The sequence below is a fragment of the Meriones unguiculatus genome (assembly GCF_030254825.1).
Source record: "Meriones unguiculatus strain TT.TT164.6M chromosome X unlocalized genomic scaffold, Bangor_MerUng_6.1 ChrX_unordered_Scaffold_31, whole genome shotgun sequence".
In the NCBI taxonomy this organism is placed as follows: Eukaryota; Metazoa; Chordata; class Mammalia; order Rodentia; family Muridae; genus Meriones; species Meriones unguiculatus.
The window spans coordinates 10998568-11010632 of record NW_026843707.1 but is presented as its reverse complement, the minus strand read 5'-3'; positions in this window follow the sequence as shown (position 1 = coordinate 11010632).

Below are 12065 nucleotides of genomic sequence, written 5' to 3'. Positions count from 1 at the left end.
TCTTCTGAAAGAATATGAAAACATGTTGCAAGAGGAAAAAAGAAAATTCAACATTTTTTAAGTCACAAACCAGAGAAATTCAAGACACTGTGCTATCTTGATATAAGTTAATTTTAAGACTTTAATCCAAAATTAAGAAAGCAAATAAAATACTTAACAAAATTTCTTGCAGGAGAATGTATGGAGAACAACCAGACACAAACTGAAAATTCTGAATATGACTTAATATTTGTAAGGTCATTTGTGTCAGAAAAACATAGATCTGAAACAATGACTGCAAGTCCACCTATCATAAATCATGCAAGAATCACGCACCCAAATCTTCTAAAAGAAGGAGCACCTATAGAAACTAAGTCACATCTAAATTTACTGAAAGGAGTGATATGCTTGTCTTCCTTTACAATGTATGTTTTCTTAGCATCCTTTGAAAAATAAATTAGATAATTTATAGAATTCAGCAAAACCAGATTAAAAATATTACTCACCAGTACAAACATTTGAAATTTATTTTTATTTACTTATTATAATTTATTTACTTTTCATCCCACTGCAGCCTCCTCCCATGTCTCCTCCCAATCCTACTTAGCATCTCTCTTCCATGCCTATGCCCTTTACCCAGGTCTCCACCCCTTCTATCTGACCCTAGCTTCTGAGGTCTCATCAGAGCTGGCTGCATCATCATTCTCTGTGCCCTGGCAAGGCTGCACCCTCTAGGAGGAAGCCACAGAGTTCATGTACCCCTTTCTGGAGAGCACACAGGCTTTAGCTACCTTCTACAATGAATACCTTTTCAGTAGAATATTTTCTCCAGGAACTGCAATGATTCTGTGAATTAGAACAGTTGAATTTATTTTTATTGTTAATGAGGTGATATCTTAGTATATATTGACAAGTCTTATATGGTGACTTACAATATCCGCCATTTTTTATAACTTACATTGTCATTATTACAAAAATTCAGGAATTCAACATCCTCAGTACCCAAACTCCATGTTGGAAAAGCTCTAATCAAGTGGATCTGAAATGGGGAAGAATATTGTTAGTCATGGTATAATTGTGATTGTGGACAATTCTGTTAAGGAGAGACTTGCTAAAAGTTGCCAAATATCTGACAGTGTTCTCCAGTATAGCAATGTAGACACCTGAGTCAATAATACTGATACTGAGAAATCTATCTCTAACTTCACTATTTCTTATTTTCTCCCAGTGTGAAATATACAATGTTATTAGCATACTTAAAACAACTAAAGAGATTGTAGTTTTACCAATTCAAAAATCATAGCAAGAGAAATTGTCTATCATATCAAATTAACCATGTAGAAATTATTTACGCTTAAGGCTGTGCAGAGAAACTAAACTCTCATAGTAAATTCAAAAACTAATCTATATAGAAGTTTCTTCAATTAAAAAAAAGCTTCTTCCTGGAAATATTGTATAAAAAACAACTAATATTACAACAGTTTGGACTTGCTATTTATTAATTTTTTGGCAATTATTCAGTCTACTACTCTTTCATACTTTCTGTTAGGTACTGGTATTCATTATGTTTTAAAATATATTTGTTTAAATTTTTTATGCCTTCTTTTTGAGAACAGACACATTCAAAAGTTTCAATATCCCTAAGTAATAACATTCTATAATCAAGTTGATCTGAACTGAAAGCCACCTTACCTGTTCCTGGGGAACAGTTCTTAAAGTTTTTGATACAATTGCTAATAATAACTCCAAGGAAAGGGGATGTGATGTTTCTTATGTCTAGTGTGTTTTAGTGTGATGATAACAAGAATATTACCAAACTTCCTACAGTTAGGAGGAATTTTTTTCTAAATATACTTCTCTGTTCTATATGTCAATAGTGTCTGCTTTGAAAAATAAACTGCTCTAGCCACAGATAGTACTACGTTTTTCTTTCACTGAATATGGGGAATGTTACTAACCAAAGTCATAAAACATTGTTTTTGAAAACTGCCTTAAATATATCTAAAGAATAGTCTACTGTAATAGTTTCGTTCTTCTGTGAGTGCTTACATGCAGGTATATGTTATGTTTATTCTAATAATATGGACTAATAAGCAATTCTTCTAAACTTAAAATCACTGAAGCACTAAGAATTCCTCAAATTATTTAAAGCATTTAAACTTTGCTTCATTTTGCTACTGTCTACAATAGTCATCACTTAAAACAAGGATGTATATTATAAAGACCACTACATGCATGAACATAAAGGGTAATGTTTTTAGAGTAATGAAACATTTACAATAATGCATTTTTTAGCTAACCACCAGAATTGAATATTAACTGCAATATGCTTGTTTGGTTGTATTAGCATATACTGTTAAGACTTCTTTTCTGGCATATCTTCCCAATGGTGTATAGTTTTATATAAATTGCTATAGATTTTTCTATAAATATATTCAGACCTTTAAAATGAATTTAAACTGCTCCTTTCTTCAAATTTAGACTGTAGAGTTTGAGAAATAATATATAAACATTAAATCTATATAAAATCTTAAGAAATGTTACATTTTTTTCTGAGAGTTTCATCTGAAGTGAATCTTCAAAACACTACATTTAACTAAATCTGGTTATTTAGATACTTTCTTACTTCCTTTGGTTTTTTGGTGTCACATGGAGAAGACTATTTTTCTTTTGTTCCAACTATTAATTCTACTATAGAACAACTATTTGATTTCAAACAATCTGAATGTATGACAACGAAAAAAAAGTAGAGATAACAAATTTTGTACATGACCATAGTGATCAAGGCAATTTAACCAATTGAGATGTCAACAGAGTAAAAAGTGTTATCTTTACTAAAGAAAATCAATGATCACAGAATGATCATTTGTCATTTGTATGGAAATTTACATGAAATAATTTGGAATCCAAAGAGAGGCAAGTCAAAAACCCACAGTTTGAGTCTAAATTTTCCAAGACAAAAGTAGTACAAGGATACATAACCAAAGCAATGATTTCAGTTTCAGCTACTAGAAGACAGATGATAGGAAGAAACGAGACCCCAAAACTTTTGATTATTAAGAATAAACTGAAAATAAGGGACCTCAATTTTCACTGATTGTAATGTTCTAGAAACTTTGGCTATGCATGACATGAAGCTTCTGAATGTTATCATAAACATGAATTAAATATATTTAGAGCTAAACAATGAGATGCTAATAATCCAATACATTGTATATCAGTAAACTTTTTTTAAATTTTCTACAAGAAGGAATATTGTTTCAGTAGAATATTTTCCAGGTACTTCTACTCAATGTGAGTGTGAGAAATAGCATATTTCTGTGGTGGCCAGTATAAACAGCTTGAGATAGCATTTTGGTCCACTTTCTGTGTGCATTCCCACAATGTTTAAAAATACTTATTATCTTAATATGTGGTTTGCTATATATTATCATTTTTTTTCTTCTGAGAGGTCATAAATACAATATCATCCAAAGAAAATTCATATATTGTATTCCATTAATAAGTCTCAGTTGAGATCCTCATGTTCCTTCCTAGTGGACATAGTTTAACATTTAAAAATGATTGTGCTGATACAATTCAAGACGTAAGTACAGATATTACTTTATTCCAGTGGGGAGACTCTAGGAATGTTTCTGTCAGCCAGGTAGGTCCAATTATTCCGTTGGCATATACATGTCACTACATAACAAAACCCCAACCAACCTCCAGGCCCCTCTGGTAACTAGTAACATTTACCCATTATGATTATCTAAGGCTCCAAATTAGCTTTCTGGCATGTCTCAGATCCTGTACTGTTCTCATGCTATGCTATTTCCTACTCTAACAAACTCTTCTCCTTCTTCAACATTCCCTCTTATAATTGGAAGGACCATCCCATAATTTTTGCTATTTTCTCTGCTTCAGAGAGATTGCCTGGCTGACTGCCAGATGACACTTTGAGAAGCCTCTGAATTTTTCTGTTTCATGTCTTCATTTTCTCCAACAGTGGGGTGGTCATTTTAAGTGTTACCTCACTGTGCACAAACTTACCCTAGCCTTTCCTACAATTCTTTAACAGGATTTTATATGGAGTGTAGTAGATATACATACTCACTTCATCTGATCTAAACTTTCTGGCTAACTCAAATTCCTGGTAACAGTATGAGTTACAATTTTTGTTTTCATTTGCCTTTGTCTACAATAGACTTGTAGTTAAAACAATTCCATGCATTACCAAAAATACATGTATTATCAAAGATACCCTAGAAATAAAAGGTACAATATGTCATATAAAAGTATAAATAATTAATGAAAAGGAAATAAAATTGAAACTTGAACTAAAACATTAGTATTGAGCCGTAACTGCAATAATTTGTTTGATCATATTAGTATCTCCATCATGGACTAAAACTGATTGATTTTTGATAACTCCTATAAGAGTGTTAGGTTATCTTTATTTCTACCTGTGAAACAAGCTAATTCAATGCAAATTAAAGTATTTACATGCAAGTTTACTGGAGCAACTCTAGGTACATTCACTGGTCCCAATGAATGGAGCCAGGTGAGTCTCCATGCAGAGGCAAAGAGAAAGTGTGTGTGTGCAGAGAAAGTACAGAGGGAAAGCAGAGAGTAGAGAGGAAATGTAGAAAGAGAGAAGGGAAGCAAAATATCTGGATTATATAGTGAAGAGCCTCTGGAGATGAGGAAGCTCCTGTCCCTAGGCTGGACATTTCAGGATAGGGGGTGGGGTATGTCAGCTGTGTCTTGTAATGGTTAGGGACTGAGAGATGCTGGAAGAACCTGGAAGTCAGGTTCACCTGGTTACAAAAGGCACCTCAGCTGCTTATCCTACATCTGAAACCCACCATCCAAGCTTTTTGTTGATCATAAATGAACAAGTGGTAGAGTATTTGTTTATGACTGCTTCGTTCTGACATTGGTCATCATCAATGATGCAAGGGTTCCAAAAGCTGTAAAGTTGCTCAAGTCCAGGAAGGGCAGGCTGTTTTTCTTGCTCTCTAACATTTGTGGGACCACCTGCAGCTAGGGAAGTGCAGTTGAAGCAGTCTTTGAGTTTAGGCCTGAGCACCTGCTTTCTCTGTGCAGCTCATGAAGAAACTCCTGGACCTAACAGGATGCTCAAAGACATAGATGTTAGGCAATTTAGGGAATGTAGGCATCGAAATTTTGCCTTAGGTGTGCATTTGAAACTTTGATTGTTGGAGAAGGGTAGTCCCAAAACCAGGGAGCGGAAGAAGGATCACACCCCCAGGGAGAAGTAAGTAAGGAGAAACATGTTGTGTATTGACAGTACTTATCTGGAGTTCATTTCACCTTGGAGAGTTGGAACCAGTGTACTTCCAAATATGGGGACAAGTCCACTGTGTGGCAGACATGTCATGTACCTTCCCTACAATCAATGAAAACACTCTCCCCCATAATCTGGGTGTGACTTTATCTGGTCTTGTCCCCTGAAGCTGGTGAAACCAAACCTGCTGTAAAAAATTAAATTATTTTTTAAAACATTTTTCCCTTTAAAAAGAAATATTCCTTTTTTATAAATTATACTTTATTCATTTTTTTTATCCCAGCTTTAGTCCCCTCACTCAACTCTATCCACCATCCCACCTCCCAACTTCATCTTCCACCATGCCTCTACCCAAGTACACTGATAGGCGAGATCCTCCTCTCCTTCCCTCTGACCTTAGCCTATCAGATCTCATCAGTACTGGCTACATACTGCTCCCCCATCGGGGGAGGAGTAGGTGTCAAAGAGCCAGCCATTAAGTTCATGTCAGAGACAGTTCCTGTTCCTATTTCTAGGGATCACACTTAGACACTAAACTGCCATAGGTTACATCTCTGCAGGGGTTCTAAGTTATCTCTAAGAATGGTCCTTGGAGTATTATTCTCAGAAAAGACTACTTTGCAGAGATTTTTTGGTTCTTTCGCTCTCGCTGTTGAGCTCCAGCCCCTCCAGGTTTTCCTCACTCTCTCTACATTCATAAGATTCCATGCTTATTATTTTAACATTTTACCTGACTGAAATTGGCTTATTTTGTTGGTGGAGATAACCTTTCAAAATAAAATTTAAAAAAGCAGTTTTTGATTTTGTCTAAGACGTTTCTAAACTTATCCAGGAACAAATTAAGCTTGCTAAAATGAATTTGGACTCTCCTTCTTTTAATTAATATTGTTTATATAAGCAAATGCATTGATTCTGAAAGATTTTAATTCATGAATGAGATAATTCATTAGGTTCTTTTTCATGTGGAATTTTTATTAAAGAAAATAAATTATTCTCTCATACAGTACTCCCCTATTACAATTTTACCTATTTATATTCCTCTAGCTCCACTCCACATCACCTCTACCCCAAGATATACTCTGCCTCTGTTTTCCTTTAGAAAACAACAGGCCTCCAAAAAACAGCAACCAAACGTGGCAAAACAAGATACAGTAAGACAGTACTAAATCCCTTATATCGAGGACAGACAAAAATAACCCAATAGTAAGAAAAAAATAGGCAAGAAGTCAGGATCACACCCAGTCTCAATGTTTGTATTCCCTGAAAAACACAAAGGTAACAGCCATAAAATATAGGTAGAGGACCTATGCAGGTTATAAAACAAATTTTGAGAAGTATTTTATGATGTGTTTGATATTTAGAATCCCTTCTTACTTCTTATTTTGATAACAGGTAAAGAAGGCCCTATACATAATATGCTTAGATATGATACTCCTAATTACCAGCCAAATACCTTTGAACAATATGAAGTCAAACCAGGAAGAGAAAAAAGAATATCTCCATCATGGAAAGGGGGACCACTGAACAATTCACACATTCTTAATTCTGTGAAAGGAAGTGGTCCTGAGAATAATTATGAGAACCCAGCTGCAAAACATGTTACAAGATTTCATGGAGAAGAAAATATGGAGGACAACCAGAGACAAGTGGAAAATACACCATCCAAGCCTGTGCTTGAAAGGCCAAGTAAATCAAAGAGAAATGCAAGTGATACACTGATGGTGGGTCCATCTACCAGAAGTCAGACTAGGAAAAGATGCAGAAATTCACAAAATTGGAGAGAAAGTTCATGGATGGAAAGTAAGTTATATCAAGTGACAACATGATTGTTCCACCATATGGAAAGGATTTATTGTAGCATGAAAAAGAGAACAGCCAGAGGCATTTGGAAGTATGCACAGCAAAAAGAAAGGAAAGGTAGAATAAACATATCTAGCATTCTGGGCAACACCAGAGTTTTCTGTAAGAGATGGGAGAATAGCAGGAGATGGACAATAAAGAATACCTAGTGAGAATATCTAGATTATAAGTAGGATCAGTAGCTGGGGGAGGCCAGGGTAGCTATGGGTGATTTGAAGGGCATTTTTTGTGTAGGGAATGGGAGAACCTAGTGGCTAGCATGGAACTTGATATGCTCATAGGCATCATAGGAATATGTTAATTGGAGAGCAAGACATTCCTTTTGCTAGAGGTAAAGCAAATTGCTCCTTTTGGTAGCCAGGGAACTATCATAACGAGTTCCTGGGTTATGCTGACATTGATCTAACTGCCAGAAATCCATGTATTGTCCATGTTGAGTTCATTTCAGCATGTTTGAACTGCCTTTTGAAGTTTGTCTAATTGACTGTCTTTGGACCTGAACTAGGTCACCACTGAATTCAGTGAACATACTGTTACAGATTTTTTTTTTTAATTCTCTTCCAAAGAATGGCTATTCAGTAAAATGGGTTCCAGTAAATTGTCAATTTCTGACATGGAACTTTCATTAATTTTTTGACATCCATTTTCAGGAGGATTGTTAACATAGCCATTTATTTTTATAATACTCTCTAGTATTTAGTGATAGTTATCAATTTTACATATATGTTAGCAATTTATAGTTCTCTTTTATAAAGTAAGATGCAGGAGAATTTCAACAGTGCAAACAATGTTTCATTATGATAACCAACTATCTCTTATCCTTAGCCAAATATGTCTGTCTATGGAGGCATTTTTAATCTTGAGAAATTATTATGATTGGTTAAAACTAAGTTTAGGCACCATACTGTGACTTACCTACTGTGAAATTACCAAAAATGCTTCTGGTTTCATACAACATAGAGTGCATCTTCCGAGGGGTATCTCCATGCCATAATAGTGACTGTAATAGTAACCTTGAAAAAATAAAAACAAATATGTATCCTAACCAAAGAATTTATATTTTTTTCACAATGTGAAATACGAATTTTTACTCTAGTGCCAAGGATTATTAAAAGTTTTCTACTTGAAAATAGTATTATATTGTTTCCCTAGAGCATAAAATATAAATTTAGGTTTTGTAGCATGCTCTTATATATACTATTGTAGACCCAGCATATTGATTTTGTATGATAGGTAATTTATTTCAACTCCAAATCAACAAAACATTGAGAATGATATGGAAAATCCTGCCAATATGTATTCTCTGAACATGCCCTCATCCCTGATATTATTTTGCTCAAAAGTTTTGAGATGTATCACTGAAGGTCTGTCTCTTGTCTTTCTTATGCCTTACTTAGTAGTTAAAGAGAAATATTATCTATTATTATATGTCTTAGTTTATTTCTTTAGTCAAACACCATAATCAAAATTAAATTGGGGAGAAAGAGGTTCATGTAATTTTATAATAAAGTATACTTTAATTTACAGTATTATATTGTAAACTATAATCTGCCCTGAAGAGAATTTAGAGGCAGAACTCAAGGAACAAACCTGCAGGCAGGAAATGAAGAAGAGATGTTAGAGAATACTACTTACTGGTTTGCTCTGCTGACATGCTCAGCCTTTGTCTTACACCATACTATCCTTTTCTCACAGGTGTGGCAGCAACAACATTGAACTAGCTCTCTCACATCAATCACTGACCAGACATTTGCACAGCAAACCTGCCTACAGGCCAATAAAATGGATGCATTTTCACAGCTGTAGTTCATCCACAGATGACTCTAGATTGAGTTAGGTTGACCAAAAACAAACAAACAAATAAATAAATAAATAAATAAATAAATGAATAAATAAATAAATAAGCCAGAAAAATAGAAACAACAACAACATCCAAACCCAATAACCCAACCCAACTAAAATAAAAGAAACAAACAACAAAAAAAACTAAACCTACTAACAACACATTATCTGAGAAAAGAGCCCAACTCGATATTACATATAAGCAACAGCATTTTGCATTGTTTTAAAATACAGTGATTTGTCTAGGATTCTGAGTATTGCATGAATCAAAGAAAATTTTACTTTTTCTTTGTGTCTTTAAGGATCAGCACTAATTTGGGATTTTAAAAATCATGCCACATCAAAATAGTTCCATATGTTTACCATTTCCGTTCTGATATGCTTACCAATTATTTTAAACCACCTTCCCTTTCTTTTTTACCTTTCTAACAACACTGAAAAGTAGACTGACTTCTGTAGTACATTATGTAAGTTAATTTTATAGGCTTTAAGTTATTTCATTATGACAGAAAGTCTGTTTAAAACACATCATCCAAAAGACATAGGTAAATGATTTAAATCTAAATGGAACTTACTTCATTTTTTGCCTCTATATTAGTCATATATTTTGGAGAACACACGTATTATCAAAATCATGTTAGACAAGCCTAGAAATAATTCCACGGAAAATGAATATTATATAATAATTTAACTTGAAATACAAAACTAATATACACTATCATATCTGGAGTATTCATTAAATGTCCATTTGAGTACCTTGGCCATGAGATTTAAGAATGTGGCCGTTGACCTATCTTGCAGAGTAAAATATCACAAAGATTTCCCTCATGTTCCCCTTTCTGCTATTTCTCTTGCAAATAGATGATGTGATCAATCAGTTAGGAAGAGGTTTTATAACTAAAGGTGTCTTTAGGTCTCTAGGTAGGAGAAAAGACAATCAATAAAGCTTTCCTTGGCTGGAGTTTGGCTATATAGAATCTTTGTACAGTTGCTTCTGCTCATCCTTCTGCTGAGGTGTTAGTGAGTCACACTCTACCCTACGGCAGACTAGATTTCCTCTGAATGGAACATTGTGCTGCTGCTTTTAAGCATTTTTTCTCTCAGTAAAATTATTCTGCATGCCAGGATTCAAAGAATACTTGCAGGACACTTGCTTTGGGTTTCCACAGTGGACTGTCAAGGAAGAAATCTTCCTTTCTCTCTGATTCACCTTGTTACTGCATCAGCAGGAGTCTTGTCAATTTTGCTTAAACGTTTTGTAGACTTCTTTATTTTGTTTAAATTCATTTATTTTTTATAAAGTACAGCTTATTCACTTTGTAGCCAATATTAGCATATTCCCTCATCCCCTCCCTAACCCATATACTTCCAAGCCACTCCCAAATCCACTGATAATGGTGGAAATTTCTTTTGTCTCTGAATCATCTTGTTACTACATCAGCAGTAGTCTGGTCCTTGTTTAAAAACTATTTGTAGGCATATTATGTTTTCTTTTAGAATTTTATACATGAGTACACTATATTTACATCATTTCTTTTTATATATCATTATAGTTCTTTATTAGGAAGTTATATCTTTCTAAATTATTTTTATTTTTATTAATTACAGTTTATTCACATTGTATCACCTCTGTACCCCCTCCCTGCGTCCCTCCCAATCCCACTGTCCCTCCCTCTTCCCACGTGTACCCCTCCCGCAGTCCACTGATAAGGGAGGTCTTCCTCCCATTTCCTCTAATCCTAGTCTATCCTAGTCTATCTGGTCTCATCAGGAGTGGCTGCATTGATCATTTCAATCTCTCTCTCTCACCTGAAAGTCCTCCCATCTATCTCTAACTTCTCAAACCATGGTCCCTCCTTTCAATAATGTAATATACAAATGTAATGACTACTGAGTAAATTTACTGTAGCTCAGGTTTATATGTGTCTAAGGCTGGCTACTTTGTGGAATGGATAACCTGTCTGTTCTTTGGAGGAAACTCCCTATTTATACACTCTTACCATCCACTGCCTATAACTCTTCATCTAGGAGTGGGGAATCTTATGAGTTACTGTAACCCTATTTGTATGTTTACTGGTGAGGTCTTTATGCAGTTTTGTTGTAGGAACCATGCTGGATATATATTCTTGCAACTCTTCCAATAAAATACTGAAAACAAAGATTCTCTGGGGTTTTTCTAAGGTATGTAAACCCTGAAATTTCTGTTTTGTTGCATTTTAAATCTGTGTTGTGATATGTGAAGGGTTCTGTGGGTTTTTACCTCTGTTTTGTCTCTTGCTACTCTTTCCTTTGGCCTTTATCCTTCCCTTTGTTAATACAGCTATCACAGGGGTTCTTCTCTCTTCTATACATCTACCCTGAAATTTTTCTGCTATTGTGTATGCTGTGTAAATTTTCTGAAACACTTCATCTTCAGCTCCATTTCCAAACATCTCAGTTGTAGTCACTTCACACTAGAATTAAACCCAATTAACAATGAGCCTTTCAAAATGAACTTGTTACTTTTCTTGCTGTTGACCACCATGTTTTCCTGTCACCACTCACTGTACTGGAGAAAAGATTTCCTGCTATACCTGTTAGACCTTGGGAACAATACCAAACCTTGACATGGCATGATCTGCTATCCTCTTGGCCCCTTGTTATTACTGTTTTTGAAGCAAAATTTCAAAGCACTGTTACATAATGGCTCTCTATTTTGGAGTTCCTTTATGAGATTGTTCCACTTGATGAAAATAGGTGTAGACAATCACTTGTAGGATGTGCCTATTGGAATTTTTTTAAGATTCAGGCTAACATCTTTCTTTTATTACTAAAATTTGGCAGAGAGTGAACCACTGTCTTACATTACATCACAGTAATTTAAACTGATCCAATATCAGTGGAGTGGTGCATCATAAAATATTAAATGCATGGAGCACTAATATTTGGCAAAGTTATTGCTGGAGAATATATGGCAAATAATAAAAAAGCAAATGAGATATCTACAATCTGAGTCAATATTTAAAAAAAAACACATGAGTATCAAACAGGTGAACCTGAAATACTCAAGTTTTGTAGTATGTCTCAGTAAAGAAAAGGAAGGAGGAGCCAAGGG